General features: G+C 39.3%; 1 protein-coding gene across 6 annotated transcripts in view; it reads left to right on the forward strand.

Annotated features, from left to right (window-relative positions):
* The window catches only part of SALL2 (spalt like transcription factor 2), an 802,697-nt gene that overhangs the window by 368,913 nt on the left and 415,697 nt on the right, over window positions 1-18,087 (forward strand). The gene's annotated exons all lie outside the window — the stretch shown is intronic.

An 18,087-nucleotide genomic window follows, 5' to 3' on the forward strand; every position in this document is an offset into this window, starting at 1 on the left:
TTGAGTTGATTTTTATAATGTATATTTTTAAGAAGATCTTTTTTAGAAAAGAGGAATCTGTCATCATCTTTGTCTTAAGCTTTACCTATTTGCTGTTATCAAGTAACTAGTTCAAAGCAACATAACCAAAATGTAGCTTGAGCACTTCTCATAGAAGACTGAAAAAAACTTTTATGCTTTGAGCCTGTGAGCTTCCCTTTTTATACTTACTGTGATTTCTCAAAATTAAAAGTAAAGTTAAAACTATAGTACAAACCCAAACCCTTCTCAACATATCAGCCTCTGAAATCATCTATCACGTATTACAGGGCAATGTCTTCTAGTATAGATTTGGAAAATGGTTACATCTATCTTATGATCAAGGATAACTGTAGTCTTTCCTAAAATTCACATTTTTTTAAACTTTAAAATTCTCTGAGAAGGGCTTCCCTGGTGGCGCAGTGGTTGAGAGTCCGCCTGCCGATGCAGGGGACATGGGTTCGTGCCCCGGTCCGGGAAGATCCCACATGCTGCAGAGCGGCTGGGCCCGTGAGCCATGGCCGCTGAGCCTGCGCATCCGGAGCCTGTGCTCCGCAACGGGAGAGGCCACGGCAGTGAGAGGCCCGCGTACCGCAAAAAAAAAAAAAAAAATTCTCTGAGAAAAAAATGCCTATTAATATTTAAGTCATCAAAGTGAACTAAAGTGAGAGTCTTTTCCTTGCTGTAACTTCTTTCCTATAATTGAGCATGTGTTTCTTGAAAAAGAGAATATTCTCTACAAATTGTCACAAGAAAGAGAATTGCCTCTTTCTCTTATTACTTTTTGCTAAAATTACATGCTTCCATCTACCCCTTATCACAGTCACCATTCCAAGGTCAAATAGCTCATTTCCCCAAGGATGTAGTGATTCTTCTTTCTACTGTGCCAGAGGCAGAGTCCTGATTTTTGCTCTCATAGGAGAACTTTTAAAATACCAATATTACAATGGAGGATAATACTTCCTAAAAGTTTTCTTAAGGGTTGAGAATCCAGGAACTTAAAAGGATTTTTGATTGAAATAATTCAGCCCTTGGAACCAGAATCAGGAAATTAGAAAAACAGACAAGACATTTTTCTTGTCTCAGGCTAGGACTCCCAATGGTAGGAATATCTACCCCCAAACTAGGTCACTAGACTGGAAATTAAAAATATACAAAGAAGCAGAACAAGTGATGGCAATGGTAAAGATAAATAGAAACAGATAGTTCGACACCATCCAATTGTACTCATGGGCAACATCTAGTGTATGGAGAACACCTATTATAAAAATGTCATTTCCTTAGAGCCCTAGGAGTTAGGATGGAAAGGAAAAGTACTGAGACTCAAAGAGAACTAATTTAACTGTGATTTTCTTTCGGCCTGGACCACTCCCCCACTCTCTGCCCACTACCACCCTTAGTTTTATAGGACTCATATCTCTAGCCACAGGAAATAAATATTTGAGGCCAAAATTCTAAGATAAAAGCCCTAGAGAAGAAAGCAGAAAAGAGATAATACAGGAATACGTCATCAGCAGGTGAAACCGGAAGACCCACCGATAAGAGGAACTTCCAAGTCCACAAGAAAATGAATTCGATATACATCTTCCTATAGACTCACTCAGATGATGAAGATGGCTCTGTCTACGCCAACAAGAGGGAGACCATCTAATTGCAAACCTGAAAATAATACCATATGACGAAAATCTGTACAAACAGAAAGGGGATTTATGGTACATGGAAATAGAAGTATCCTTATGGTGATGAGAGTTGGACGAATACAAGAACTAATTGATACACAATTATCTAACAGCATCCAAAGGGTAGAAGCTCTGTATCTGTTGATATTATCAATTAATTCATTCTTCAGTTAGCCAATATTTAATGTGCAACCACTATGTGCCATGTACTGTGTAATGTACAATACATACATGTTTCCTGACTGTATGGAACTCACAGTTACGGGCATAGCAGGAATTTTAGAAGTCTATACATAAGTATAGATATAGATGTAGATTATAAAAACATATTAATTGCAACACTTCCTTTTGTCTTGGACTTGGAAGAGAGCCTTCAGTACATGAGAACCGTTGGAGAGAGTCCACAATACATGCTTGGGTACACTTCCAAAACATATATGAAGTGCATTTGTTCAACTTTCCTTAGCCTATCATGCAGAGTAATGATATATGAGAAAACTGATAATTCACTGAAGAGTTAGAGCAAACAGAAGTGAAGCTGTGATGGTGTGTCTTCCTCAATCTTCCTGAAGCCAAGTTAGAGGAGATTCGGAAGATTGGCTCAGAGAGTTTGAAATGCATCCCCTGGAGTTTGGAGGATTCAGAGGGTCACACTAGGCAGCAATGACAATTTCTCTCACTTTACTGTACTTACGGCCAGAATGCTGATTACTCTGTTATTTTTATCTCTGTGTATATGTGACAGAAAGGTGGCTCATACTTGTTAAATTGAGTGAGAAGCTAGAGAAAGTAGATGATGAGGTATGACACGGAGTCACGTAGACATGAGTAAAATGTCAGAGAGAGAGAGAGAGAATAACACAAAGAGAGGACACAGTGTAGAGCTAAACCTTGCAGACGCACAATAGTTAATGACTGGAAGGGAGATGAAGGTGTGTGCAGGAGTGAGAGAGGGAACAGCCCAAGAAGTAGGTACAAACCTCAGCGAGTGTTTTGTCAGAGAAGAAGCTGTTTCTCTAAGAAAGAGAGAAACTTTCTCTAAGGAAGAGAGGATTTGAAGCAAGAGTAAATGGTCACAACTCATGTGTCTAAAGTTTCTCAGAGGTCAGCAATGATGAGGTTTGGAAATTGCGGTTGATTTATAAAACCGAGGTTATTAGTACTGTTTGAGGGCTTAGCTAGTGGAGGAATTAAAGCCAGATATATGTATACCCTTTAATCCAGAAATTCTAATATATATGCCCTATAGCAGTGTGTAAATATGTTCACCAAAGAACGTGTATAAGAATATTCATAATACCACTATTGATAACAGCCAAAGGCAGGAAAAATCCAAAGAACCAGTTAAGCAGGTAGCTAAATAAATTCTGGTATGTTCATACAGCAATGAGAATAAACAAACTAAACTGTATACAACATGGATGACTCTTAGAAATCTGATATTAAGAAAAATATCCAGATAGAAAAAAATCCAAACTATATTATTTTAGTTGTATAATGTTCAGAAATGGGCAAAACCAATCTATCTGTGGGACCGTGGTTTCCTTGGAAGGATGGTAGTGACCAGAAGGGGATAAAACAGGGCTTCTGAAGAGCAAAACCAAGCAAGAAAGAGCAGCAGACCCAGCTTCAGTCTCTGGGAGCTCATGAATTGTTCAAATGAAGCTTCACAAAGTCCCTTTTTTAACACCAGGACAGACTTGGGGTTCAGTATGACAAGCATCAACTATAGCAACACAGGTTGCAACAAGGAAGTCATTGAGGTTTGGGGTCTTTCAGGTTTTTCTAATCACGTACAAGAGATCCAACATTAGTTGACTGCCATTTTCCAATCAGATGTATCCCATGTCCATAAATTCTAGTTTATTTGCAATGAATAATCTAGAAATAGCCTGGATGTCCTGCTAAGGTCATTCTGGATAAGAACTTAGTATGGAACAACTCCTAAACACTCCTCTTTACTTTTCAAGTATAAATGAGATTACTGTGTCCACAAATAGTTCAGCTCAGGAAACCCCAAAGGCCTCAGGTGACCTCAGAGGAAGCAGAAAACAAGCTACAGGCACACTGTTAATGCATTCCTTCCCAGATGGCATTTACTTATTTATTGGCAAAATAATCTGATGGAGATATTAGAAAAATTAGAGTTATGTGACAATCAAGAAAATTTAAAAAGGCGATTATGATTAGACAGCTCATTGATTAAGCAGACGGGATATGATTTGGGGGATGTTAGGGATCAAGTAGAGACTAGTGACTGATTTTACAACGGCTCCAGTTTGAGCTGGTATGCATGTTATCCAAAACATTCTAGAAGATTTCTCAGACTTTCAAAGTACAAATAGATTGAAATAATTGTTAAACAAGATAGGTCATTGATTATTTTAGGTCTGGTGCTTTTTAAAATTTTTGCTAAGTTTTGGGAATCCTCCTTTGAATACCTCTCGCCAATACCGCTTCCTGCACCCGATTCTAAGATACATTTTTCCTGCTTCAAATCTTTGATTTATTCCCTTGTAAACTACTTACATCTATTTTCTTCATTAAAAGTTGTCTCTGAAAGACTTTACTTATTTCTGATATTTTTTATGAAATTTAACTGTTTAGTTAATTACTTCATGACTTGGCTACATAAGTCTATCGTGGTCTCTCTCTCTCTCCTTCTCCCTGACACACACACACACACACACACACACACACACACACACACACACACTTATGCTTTCTTTTCAGGAAAGTTGTTCTTTATTGGGATCATTGTTTTTTGTATAGTAGGAGTAGAAAATCCTTACACAAGGAAGAATATCTTTCTTTTTAGAATTCCAGATGAAAACATATCCACCAGGTTAATTTCCACCTAATATCACCACACAATAGCACAGAGACATTACTCTTTCAGATGTTATATTACAGCTACTATGAACATATGTGGTACAGAATTGTCTGAAATTGAGGCCATCTGGAGTCATTAGGAGCTAAACTGTACAACAAAGCCTTGATGTAAGAGAATATTGTGTAACAGGCAAAATATGAGTGTTTAGTAGTTGTAGAGTGAAAATGTCTATACTCCAGGGTCACAGAAATGATCAGGGAGCCCATACCAGAAAGACTGAAGGTAAATTCCTCTTCACCTCCTGGGAATTATCAAGGAAATCATCAAATACCCGTGTGTTCATTCCACCATTATTTGTTACTGTGAGTAAAACAATCTAAACAGCTAGTAAGACAGAATTTGCCAAAAAAGTATTATAAAATCATACATTGGGGGCTTCCCTGGTGGTGCAGTGGTTGAGAATCTGCCTGCTAATGCAGGGGACACGGGTTCGAGCCCTGGTCTGGAAGGATCCCACATGCCGCGGAGCAACTAGGCCCGTGAGCCACAACTACTGAGCCTGCGCGTCTGGAGCCTGTGCTCCGCAACAGGAGAGGCCGTGATAGTGAGGAGTCCCGCGCACCGCGATAAAGAGTGGTCCCCGCTTGCCACAACTAGAGAAAGCCCTCGCACAGAAACGAAGACCCAACACAGCAAAAATAAATACATTAATTAATAAACTCCTACCCCCAACATCTTCTTAAAGAAGAAAATCATACATTGGAATATCACCATGAGAATGTGTGATTTCGATCTGTAAATAATGCTGGGCAAATAATAATTCCACAATATACTGTTGGGTAAAAACTCAGAATGGAAAACATCCTATAAAATGTGATTCTGTAGCAGAGTTTTTCCTGACTAGTAGAACTTTTGAGTTGTTCTGTTTTGTTTTGAGTATTACTTCTTTGGATATTCTATTTTATCTGCATTAAACTTGCATATAGAGAATGTGATCAGGTAATGGGGCTGGTTCTGAGCAAACTGAAGAGCTTCATTCCTCCTTGGTGTCAAGACTTGTGGTGACATTTATTCTATATACATCATTCCAGGTCATTCATGGCACAGCATGAGACAATGGGACAGGGAGAGTCCAAGAAGTGCCATTTAACAGATACTTCAGATCTAACATAATGACAAGACTTAGTCAGCAATGCATGAATATTTGTGCAATGAACCTAAAAGTCTAACAATTCAGGTGCAGATTTGGCCAGATATTACTGAATTTTTTTAAACCAAATCACTTGCTTTAATATAATCACCATAAAAAAGTTTTAAATATTTTTTTGGCAAATGATCTACTTCAAGATGAAGAATTGAAGATAAAGATGCTTTTGATGAATGACACTTTTAGATATGTTCTCTGAGCCAGAGAGAGAGCATTTTCCTTAGATTGAGGTTTACACTTCTAACTCCCCTGCCCCGCTGACACGGCCCCTGCCTTCTCCTGTCCTTACCGAGAATCTCACTAAGGTTTTCATAGCTGGGAGACACCTCACGTTGAGATCTGAGGTTTCTGTGGGGTTCCCACAGGGACCTGCATCACTGTGGTCTCTCAGAGCACAGAAATACACCGCTGAGTCCCCAAGCTGCAAGGCTGTGATGGTAAGGCTGATGGAACTGGCTGTTTTCTGGAAGTTCAAAAACTACCGACCCTCTGTTGTATTCACTCATTGTAAGACTCCTGATGAATAAGGAAAATCATTTCCCCACTTGGTGTTTGTTTGTACCAGAATAAATAATAATTGTAACTACTAGCTTCATATACACAATCCAAGGTTACATCCTCCTTCTCCAGCATAGAAATTTCTGGCTGGTTCTATTTTTTTCAATTCTTTTTTTTTTTTTTTTAAGAAGATGTTGGGGTAGGAGTTTAGTAATTAATTTATTTATTTTTGCTGCGTTGGGTCTTAGTTTCTGTGCGAGGGCTTTTTCTAGTTGTGGCCAGCGGGCGCCACTCTTCATCGCGGTGCGCGGGCCTCTCACAATCGCGGCCTCTCTTGTTGTGGAGCACAGGCTCCAGACGCGCAGGCTCAGTAGTTGTGGCTCACGGGCCTAGTTGCTCCGCGGCATGTGGGATCCTCCCAGACCACGGCTCGAACCCATGTCACCTGTATTAGCAGGCAGATTTTCAACCACTGCACCACCAGGGAAGCCCCTGGCTGGTCTTGAGTTACTTTCTGGGCTGTGATGGATCCTGGGGAGAAGAAAAAAGTTTATATATATAATATATATGGAGAGAGACAGACAGAGAGACAGAGAGAGAAAATTAGGCTGATTTTCCTGGTGGAACCCCGAAGGCTGCAAGGGACAAACATAGGACTAAGACTTCTAATTCCTCTACCCATTACGCAACTCTCCTACACACCACCAGACAATAATAACCTGCCCTACCCCCAAACATGGGAGCTGAGTGGAGCTGAGTCTGTTTGTGGCCATCCTTACCAGCCTTACCAAGGCGGACAGAGGCTATGACAACTCTCAGCAGGCCAGGGAACCCCATGTTGGAAGCTCTTCCTCTGAGTGAAATGTGCTGTGTTCTGTCTCAAATTCAGGTCTAAATGCCTGCCCTGTGCCTGACAGGGCACGTGCACAAGTACTGAAGGGTGAGATGCTTCTGCACCAGAACAGGAAATGTAACTTGCTGCTATCAGTTTGCCTGTGGCACGTCATGGCTTTTTGACATGGTTGGTGAATCTAACCTGCCTCTTTAGACTTTATTGTAATTAAGTTGACAACAATTATATCAGTGCTGCAGCCATTTGCCATATTCAGCCAATGCATCTAGGATAGACATAAGTTTTATAACTAATATAATTTGTTATGATTATGGTGACTTCTGAGAACAAATAGTCATCCATGGTTTTGTATGGCTTTTCTTGGCCTGCAGCCAGACTCTACAGTGAAATAAGCTCACAGATTCTTCTTCCAGACAGGAAGATCAAACTATTTACCCTCAGTCATCATAACTGTTCTTCCTTCACTCCAAGGCATTGGTTCCTGGGGAAATTTACATTGGATAAAGTTCCTTGTCTGCTTAATGCTATCACACAGCAAGTTTCCTGGTGGACAAAATTTGTCCAGCTGTATGTGTCTAATGCCAATCAATAGTCAGTCTGTGCTAGAAACACCTTGCTTTCAAGTATCCCATCCTATAGTCAAAATGAATGTAAAATCACCAGACCATGCATTCCTAGTTCCTTGTATCAAAAATGTAGCCATTCAAAAATCACAAATGCCTTGTCATCCCACTGCTGCAGCAGCTCTGGCTCATTTCACTGAGAGCAGCGCCTCAACAGCGTTACGTCTCAGCCGCGTGGAAATTTGTGTATGATTTGCTTGGCATCCCTGTGCTGATATATGATTGTGATTCAGCTGATGCAGCTTTTAGTCATCTATTCCTTTTCTCTTCCCTAAATGAATATATTAATATCATGACATCTAACATCCATCTTACATTAAGAGAAAATATAGATGTTTTTGAAAGTCAGTCTAGAGAAGGGAGGAGTCTTTCTGGCTGAACAGGGACGCTTCTGGGGATCAGAGCTTGGGTTTTCTTTAAGACTGACATCCACCCTATTCTCCCTGAAGAACAAGTCCCAACCTCCTGGGTTTCTAGGAATTAGATCTGAACTTGATTTATTTTCCTGAAAAGCTCTAAATAAACTAAACACTGCCCAAGAAGAGAATATACCTCCTCCTCCCAAGGCTGCTCACTTCAGCCCTCCTGCTCCCCTTGGGTTTGTGTTCAGCTCCCCCTGCAGCCCCTCTCACCGTGTCACTCAGAGCACAGTAGTACACAGCCGAGTCTGATGCTTGCATTGAGGTTTTCTGCAGGTGGAAGGAGGTGTCCCTCGTAACAAGAGTGGCCTGAAAACCTTGATGCTCTGCCCTCTGGTTTGCCTTCGAGCCCTTCAGGAGGAGTTGCGGAGCTTTGTTGAGATACTGGACGTACCAGAAAAGATAGATATTTGATTCAGAGATCTGGTAAGTGCAGTGCAGGGTCCTAGGCGCCCCCTCTGAGACAGTCACTGGGCCTTCTGTCTGGTTCACTGAGTCTCCATTGGTCCCTCCTACAAGAGAATCACTTTTTTATGTTATAAATGGACAGAAGGAGAGTTTTCAGCCAGAGAAGAAAACTAAAGTTACCTATAATTATAGGAAAATGAAAAATCATGAACATTTAAGATAAAATGTTACTTACTGAATATTAAGAAGATCACAAGAACAGAGTGAGTGGCAGAAAACATGTTGGCAACGGTCCTTGCTCCCTAGAATACACCAGCTCTAATGGGGCTAGTTTGCAGCTGAATATTATAGAAACCTCACTTAGAAACTGAGAGCCCCTTTCTGCACAGCAACAGTAATCTGTCTTGTGGCTACAAAGTAAAGTCAAACCAGCACCTGAATAAAAAAAGGAACCACATTTGTAGGAAACCCCGCCCTCCGGTGCTCATCCTGAAAATTGCACCACAGCTATATCTGACCTCTTTCTCCTGATAAAATATTAATAGCTTGAGGCATAGATAAAGGAGAATGGGACAGGACTCAGAAGAGAGCTCTAAACACGAGCATGCTTAGGGAAATATTCAGTTGTTGCTTCCATCATTTTCTGCATGGTACAAGTATCTCTAGCTACCCAAATAATCCCAGGCAGAATTTTTAACTGGAATAGTCAGAGGTCTCTTCCTTGCATATGTCTCCATGACTCCCATGGGTAAGAGAGGGATTCATCTGCCTAGAAGGTGCTCCCTAATCTCCCCAAATCCTTTGCCTGAATTACTATTCATCCCCAAGACTCATTCAGCATGCCACAGAGGAAGCATTACCTAAGGCAGGTCTCAAATAATGTGTGATTGGTTGAAAAGGATTTTATCCCTATCCATCATGAAATGACATATTTGTAAAATACAATAAAAACAAATTACTGTAACTTCTTCACTGATAAAGGTAGAGTTGACCTTCCTTCCAACTGGACAACTGGACAAACTATATGAAACAAGTTTTAGACATTGGACTACAGGTAGCACAGAGATAAGGAAAACAGATGAAGTGAGCCCGAACATTGCCCAGCTTACTTCATGGAGGCATCTTCTCGGCACCAGTGCGGGAGGGATTTACCAAAAATAGCCCAGCTGTCTCACTGTGATATTGAGACGGAATAGGAGATTGGAGATATTGAAGCACCTAGAATTTGTGGACCAGTGTACCAGAGAGGAGGGACATGTACAAAAAGAGAGAGACAGAGAGAGAGATAATGACAGAGGGGGTCACTGTGAATCCTGTGCGGAGTACTAATCTGCAACAAAAGAGAGAAAACTCATCGAGTTTGGTAAACCGCCCTGAAAAGGCCTCCTTTGGGCGCATGAACCATACTTAGATGACAGCAGCTTTACACCTTTAGCCATATGAGGGATAGGTGACCTTACTTAGGTGTCTTGGTTCTTGAAACACCTTTTTTTATTTTATTTTTTATACAGCAGGTTCTTATTAGGTATCTATTTTATACATATTAGTATATATATGTCAGTCCCAATCTCCCAATTCATCCCACCACCATCCCCTCCCACCCCGGTTTCCCCGGTTTGTGTCCATATATTTGTTCTCTACATCGTGTCTCTATTCCTGCCTTGGAAACCGGTTCATCTGTACCGTTTTTCTAGATCCCACATATATGCGTTAATATATGATATTTGTTTTTCTCTTTCTGACTTACCTCACTCTGTATGACAGTCTCTAGGTCCTTACACGTCTCTACAAATAACCCAATTTCGTTCCTCTTTATGGCTGAGTAATATTCCATTGTATATATGTGCCACATCTTCTTTATCCATTCGTCTGTCAATGGGCATTTAGGTTCCTTTCATGACCTGGCTTTTGTAAACAGTGCTGCAATGAACATTGGGGTGCATGTGTATTTTTGAATTATGGTTTTCTTTGCGTATATGCCCAGTAGTGGGATTGCTGGGTCGTATGGTAGTTCTACTTTTAGTTTTTAAGGAAACTCCATACTGTTCTCCATGGTGGCTGTATCTATTTACATTCCCACCAACAGTGTAAGAGGGTTCTCTTTTCTCCACACCCTGTCCAGAATTTGTTGTTGTAGATTTTCTGATAATGCCCATTCTAACCAGTGTGAGGTGATACCTCATTGTAGTTTTGATTTGCATTTCTCTAATAATTAGTGATGTTGAGCAGCTTTTCATGTGCTTCTTGTCCATCAGCATGTCTTCTTTTTAGAAATGACTATTTAGGTCTTTTGCCCATTTTTGGATTGGGTTGCTTGTTTTTTTAATATTGAGCTACATGAGCTGTTTATATATTTTTTAGATTAATCTTTTGTCCATTGATTCGTTTGCAAATTTTTTCTCCCATTCTGAGGGTTGTCTTTTCATCTTGTTTATAGTTTCCTTTGCTGTGTAAAAGCTTTTAAGTTTCATTAGGTCCCATTTGTTTATTTTTGTTTTTATTTGCATTACTCTAGGAGGTGAGTCAAAAAAGATCTTGCTGTTGTTTATGTCAAAGAGTGTTCTTCTATGTTTTCCTCTAAGAGTTTTATATTGTCTGGTCTTACATTTAGGTCTTTAATCCATTTTGAGTTCATTTTTGTGTATGGTGTTAGGGAGTGTTCTAATTTCATTCTTTTACATGTAGCTGTCCAGTTTTCCCAGCACCACTTATTGAAGAGACTGTCTTTTCTCCAATGTATATCCTTGCCTCCTTTGTCATAGATTAGTTGACCATAGATGCATGGGTTTACTCTGGGCTTTCTATCCTGTTCCATTGATCTATATTTCTGTTTTTGTGCCAGTACCATACTGTCTTGATTACTGTAGCTTCGCAGGGTAGTCTGAAGTAAGGGAGCCTGGATCCTCCAGCACCATTTTTCTTTCTCAAGATTGCTTTGGCTATTCAGGGTTTTCTGTGTTTCTATACAAATTGTGAATTTTTTTGTTCTAGTTCTGTGAAAAATGCCATTGGTAGTTTGATAGGGATTGCACCGAATCTGTAGATTCGGTGCAATCCCTATCAAGCTTTGGGTACTGTAGTCATTTTCACAATATTGATTTTTCCAATCCAAGAACATGGTATATATCTCCGTCTGTTTGTGTCATCATTGATTTTTTCATCAGTATCTTATAGTTTTCTGAGTACAGGTCTTTTGTCTCCTTAGGTAGGTTTGTTCCTAAGTGTTTTATTCTTTTTGATGTGATGTTAAATGGGATTGTTTCCTTAATATCTCTTTCTGACCTTTTGCTGTTAATGTGTAGGAATGCAAGATATTTCTATGCATTCATTTTGTATCCTGCAACTAAACCAAATTAACTGATTAGCTCCAGTAGTTTTCTGGTGACATCTTTAAGATTATCTATGTATAGTAGCATGTCATCTGCAAACAGTGACAGATTTACTTCTTCTTTTCCAATTTGGATTCCTTTTACTTCTTTTTCTTCTCTGATCTCAGTGGCTAGGACTTCCAAAACTATGTTGAATAAAAGTGGAAAGAGTGGACATCCTTGTTTTGTTTCTCATCGTAGAGGAAATGCTTTCAGTTTTTCACCATTGAGAGTGATGTTTGCGGTGGGTTTGTCATATATGGCCTTTATGATGTTGAGGTATGTTCCCTCTGTACCCACTTTCTGGAGAGTTTTTATCATAAATTAGTGTTGAATTTTGTCAAAAGCTTTTTCTGCATCTATTGAGATGCAGATTTTATTATTCTGGTTTTTATTCTTGAATTTTAATATGGTGTATCACACTGATTGATTTGTGTATATTGAAGAATACTTGCATCCCTGGGATAAATCCCAGTTGATCACGGTGTATGATCCTTTTAATGTATTGTTGGATTCTGTTTGCTAGTATTTTGTTGAGGATTTTTGCATCTATATTCATCAGTGATACTGGTCTGTAATTTTCATTTTTGTAGTATCTCTGTCTGGTTTTGGTATCAGCGTGATGTTGGCCTCGTAGAATGAGTTTTGGAGTGTTCCTTCCTCTGCAATTTTTTGGAAGAGTTTGAGAAGGATGGGTGTTAGCTCTTCTCTAAATGTTTGATAGAATTCACGTGTGAAGCCATCTGGTCCTGGACTTTTGTTTCTTGGAAGATTTTTAATCACAGTTTCAATTTCATTATTTGTGATTGGTCTGTTTATATTTTCTGTTTCTTCTTGGTTGAGTCTTATGATGCCTTGTATTTCTGTCTCTTATGATGCCTTGTATTTCTGGGGTGTCCATTGTAACTTCTCCTTTTTCATTTCTAATTTTATTGATTTGAGTCCTCTCCCTCTTTTTCTTGATGAGTCTGGCTAAATGTTTATCAATTTTGTTTATCTTCTCAAAGATCCAGCTTTTAGTTTTATTGATCTTTGCTACTTTTTTCTTTGTTTCTATTTCATTTATTTCGTCTCTGATCTTTATGATGTCTTTCCTTCTACCAACGTATGGGTTTTGTTTGTTCTTTCTCTAGTTCCTTTAGGTGTAAGGTTAAACTGTTTATTTTAGATGTTTCTTGTTTCTTGAGGTAGGATTGTATTGCTATAAACTTCCGTCTTAGAACTGCATTTGCTTCATCCCATAGGTTTTGGATCATTGTGTTTTCATTGTCGCTTGTTTCTTGGTATTTTTTCATTTCTTCTTTGATTTCTGCAGTGATCTCTTGGTTAATTAGTCACTTATTGTTTAACCTCCATGTGTTTGTGTTTTTTTACCTTTTATTCCCTGTAATTTATTTCTAATCTCATAGCGTTGTGGTCGGAAAAGATGCTTGATATAATTTTATTTTTCTTAAATTTACTGAGGCTTCATTTGTGACCCAAGATGTGGTCTGTCCTGGAGAATGTTCCGTGTGCACTTGAGAAGAAAGTGTAATCTGCTGTTTTTGGATGGAACGTCCTGTAAATATCAGTTAAATCTACCTGGTCTATTGTGTCATTTAAAGCTTGTGTTTCCTTATGAATTTTCTGTCTGGATGATCTGTCTATTGCTGTAAGTGAGGTGTTAAAGTCCCCCACTATTATTGTGTTACTGTCGATTTCCTCTAGCTGTTAGCATTTGCCTTATGTATTGAGGTGCTCCTATTTCAGGCGCATATATATTTATAATTGTTATATCTTCTTCTTGGATTGATCCCTTGATCATTATGTAGTGTCTTTTCTTGTCTCTTGTAACATTCTTTATTCTGAGGTTTATTTATCTGATATGAGTATTGCTACTCAACTTTCTTTTGATTTCCATTTGCATGGAATATCTTTTTCCATATCCTCACTTTCCCTCTGTATGTATCTCTAGGTCTGAAGTGGGTCTCTTGTAGACAGCATATATATGGGTCTTGTTTTTGTATCCATTCAACGAGCCTGTGTCTTTTGGTTGGGGCATTTAATCCATTTACATTTAAGGTAATTATGGATATATATGTCCCTATTCCCATTTTCTTAATTGTTGTGCGTTTCTTTTTGTAGGTCCTTGTCTTCTCTTGTGCTTCCCACTTAGAGAAATTCCTTTAGCATTTGTTTTAGAGCTGGATTGGTGGTGCTGAGTTCTCTTAGCTTTTGCTTGTCTGTAAAACTTTTGATTTCTCCATCAAATCTGAATGATATCTTTGCTGGATAGAGTAATCTTGGTTGTAGGTTCTTCCCTTTCATCACTTTAAATATATTGTGCCACTCCCTTCTGGCTTATAGAGTTTCTGCTGAGAAGTCAGCTGTTAACCTTACAGGAGTTCTCTTGTATGCTATTTGTAGTTTTTCTCTTGTGTGCTTTTCATAATTTTCCTCTGTCTTTAAATTTTGTCTCTTTGATCACTATGTGTCTCAGTGTGTTTCTCCTTGGGTTTATCCTGCCTGGGACTCTCTGTGCTTCCTGGACTTGGGTGGCTATTTCCTTTCCCATGTTAGGGAAGTTTTCGACTGTATTCTCTTCAAGTATTTTCTTGGCTCCTTTCTCTCTCTCTTCTCCTTCTGGGACCACTATAATGCGAATGCTGGTGAGTTTAATGTTGTCCCAGAGGTCTCTTAGGCTGTCTTTATTTCTTTTCATTCTTCTTTTGTTATTCTGTTCCATGGCACTGAATTCCACCATTCTGTCTTCCAGGTCACTTATCCATTCTTCTGCCTCGGTTATACTGCCATCGATTCCTTCTAGTGTATTTTTCATTTGAGTTATTGTATTTTTCAACTCTGTTTGCTTGTTCTTGAATTCTTCTCGGTGTTTGTTCTCTAATTCTTCTAGGTCTTTGTTAAACATTGCTTGCATCTGCTCAGTCTTTGCCTCCATTCTTTATCTGAAGGTCCTGGATCACTATCATTATTCTGAATTCTTTTTCTGGAAGGTTGCCTTCTCCACTTCATTTAGTTGTTTTGAAACACCTTCTTTTCACTTCTTGTCACATTCTTGTTTTAATTCAAATAAGTAATTTATTAAGAAAATAGAGTTTCGATACTTAATAGTATTAGCCAAACTCTCTTCATTCCAGAGGCACATGTGTGGTATTTATCTGTGTCCTGTTTCTTTGTTATTAGGGATTCAGGAATCTCAATGTAAAGAACTGTTTGATCAGTGTCGGTCAGCTTGTTTGTCTAGTTTCTTGTGCAATTATTTGTGCTAGTGAAGTGAACACAGCAGAAGATTTGACAGGGTCATTTCATAGCTTATTCTTTCCCTAGGATTGGGTTTACTTTATGCAAAGTATGACTGTATTTATAGCAAGAAGTCAAAACATTGTTACTTGCTCACATCAACTATTTTAAGGCATGGGGACTTTGTTTCTGCAGACAGCTGTGATGTTGCCTTACACAGGCTCTCAGGGCAGTGCCGTCAATCTAGTAACAGTGGCTATGACTAAGTCAGTTGAACACAAGAATCGTCTTCAAATGATACATATTCACCTAGATAGATTTTCTCACCAGTTAAAATGATCTATTTCTTTAGCTCTTACTAAAATTAGGGTCTTGAGTAGAGTTATCCTGCTGGCAAGACTCTCTGGCTCAGCGGACCACCTAGGTACTCTTATATTATTGTGCGTGTTCAGGAATCCCTAGGCTCAAGCATTCATTCTGGAAATTTACAGAGTTGTCTACAATGTGTAAACCAAAACCAGACACGATTCCTATCTCAAATTGCTTTCAGTTGAGTGAGGAGCAGGTAAGTAAAACAAATCTTACGCCCTGCCTGTACTCCCACTAGCCTGGACCCAGCCATGTGGAATGAGGGCTCAGACTGGAAGTAGAGAGCTGATGCAGTTATCACCAGGGAAATAAAACCTTCTTGACTACTATATTTCCACTATTTAGATTTATTTTTGTTCTTTTATCTCCCTCTCCATTTCTTTGGCCTGTTTATCCTGATTTTTAACTCCCAATGCTCAGGTGTCCAATACCCAGTGTGCAGGACTCCAGAATGTTAGGGAAGAAGGCAGTGTTTACCTTCAGGTGGGTGTCCAGACATCCACCCTGTTAGGTGAGGACAGTGACTACATCTTCCAGTACCATTAAAACTATGATAACTGTTAAATTCTCCATTATGCAGTATGCAGAAAGCAAACAGCATGGCTGGCTGAGAAGCAGCAGGAGGTTTTGTTTGGAGTTACATAAAAGTTGACAGAACTATTCCTCTAGTTTCTTGATCCTTTGGTGGAATCGTCAAGAAAATCTTGGCTCAGGTGTTATGCAAGACAAACTGCCCTGCAAGATCCCTGTATAGCACAGGGAACTATACTCAATATCTTGTAATAACCTATAATGGAAAAGAATCTGAAATAGGATAGATACGTATGTATAACTGAATCACTTTGCTGTACACCTGAAACTAACACAACACTGTAAATCACCTATACTTCAGTAAAAATGTTTAAAAAATATTCTTAACACTTTTATCGATTTAAAGAACTGAGATGCTTTTATTTGTAAAGTGCCGTTATTCCATTTGTCTTTACTTTGTTAAAAATAACGTAAAGAACACAAAAGCCTCAAAACCAAGGGGAGTATTCTAAGTTGGCCATACAGATGATTAGAAATATGCTTTTGTTATTTAATTTGTTGCTATCAAACAAAAAACTGCAAATCTAAAAATTCCCATGTAATTCCTACACCCCAGAAGTTGACAAACAGTTTTTCTGTAAAGGGTCAAATAGTAAATAGTTTAGGATTTGAAGTCATATAGTCTCTATCGTGACTACTCAACTATGCTCTTATAACACGAAGCATCCATGGTCAATGCATAAATAAATGGACATGGCTGTTTTCCAATAAAACTTTATTTCCAAACACAGGTGGCAGGCTGCTCTGCCCTGTGGGCTGTGCTTTGCCAATCCCTGCTATGCCATAAGAATGTATCCATAAACTTCCAAAGATTTCTTTTTTTTAACAAATATTATCGTATCCTTTTGAGGAGACTTAAAATAAAGAATACATTAATGGATAGAAAAGAAGAAGAAGGATATTAGATGATCCTAATGCCTAAGATACATTGATGCTGAGTTTTCAAGGGTGAGACACACAGATATGGACGCTACCATTAAGGAACTCACAGAAGTAGTAGTGAAAACAGGTCTTAATCAAATAATCAAAGAAATAAAGGAGAAACTGCAAATGTGAAAATGCAGAGGTCTATAATTCTAAAAATGCCCCCTAGCTTCCTTCAGCTACTGACTCTTGGACAGATGTATAAGAATGGATAGGCATTTACCATTTTTTTTACTCTTTTGAAGGGAGGAAAAAAATTTAGGAAACGGAAAATAAATAAGAAATCACCTACAGTTGCTATGAAGGGGTCATATAGTAGGAAAAAGGTACTTTTAAGAAACTTAAGGACTTCCCTGGCGGTGCGGTGGTTAAGAATCCTCCTGCCAATGCAGGGGACATGGGTTCAAGCCCTGGTCCAGGAAGATCCCACATGCCGTGGAGCACCTAAGCCTGTGCACCACAACTACTGAGCCTGTGCTCTAGAGCCCACGAGCCACAACTACTGAGCCCACGTGCCACAAGTACTGAAGCCCGCGCACCTAGAGCACGTGCTGTGCCACAGAGAAGCCACCGCAATGAGAAGCCCGCAAACTGCAACGACGAGTAGCCCCAACTCAGCACAACTGGGGAAAATCCACACGCAGCAACAAAGACCCAACGCAGCCCAAAATTAATTAATTAATTAAAAAAAAAGAAACTTAAATAATACCAGTATTGTTGAAGAGAGAGAGAGACAGAAAGGGAGAGAGATTAGGAGTACATTGTGAAATGAGGTTGGAGAGGTAACAAGATCCTAAATTATGCAAGGTGTTGTAGGTCAATATAAGAAGTTTTGGGACTTCCCTGGTGGCACAGTGTTTAAGAATCCACCTGCCAAAGCAGGGGACATGGGTTTGAGCCCTGGTCCAGGAAGATCCCACATGCCTTGGAGCAACTAAGCCTGTGCACCACAACTAGTGAGCCTGCACTCTAGAGCCTACAAGCCACAACTACTGAGCCCATACACCGTGACTACTGTAGCCCGTGCACTCTAGGGCCTGTGTACCGCAACGACTCA

The sequence above is a fragment of the Stenella coeruleoalba genome, assembly GCF_951394435.1.
Source record: "Stenella coeruleoalba genome assembly, chromosome: 2".
NCBI lineage: Eukaryota > Metazoa > Chordata > Mammalia > Artiodactyla > Delphinidae > Stenella > Stenella coeruleoalba.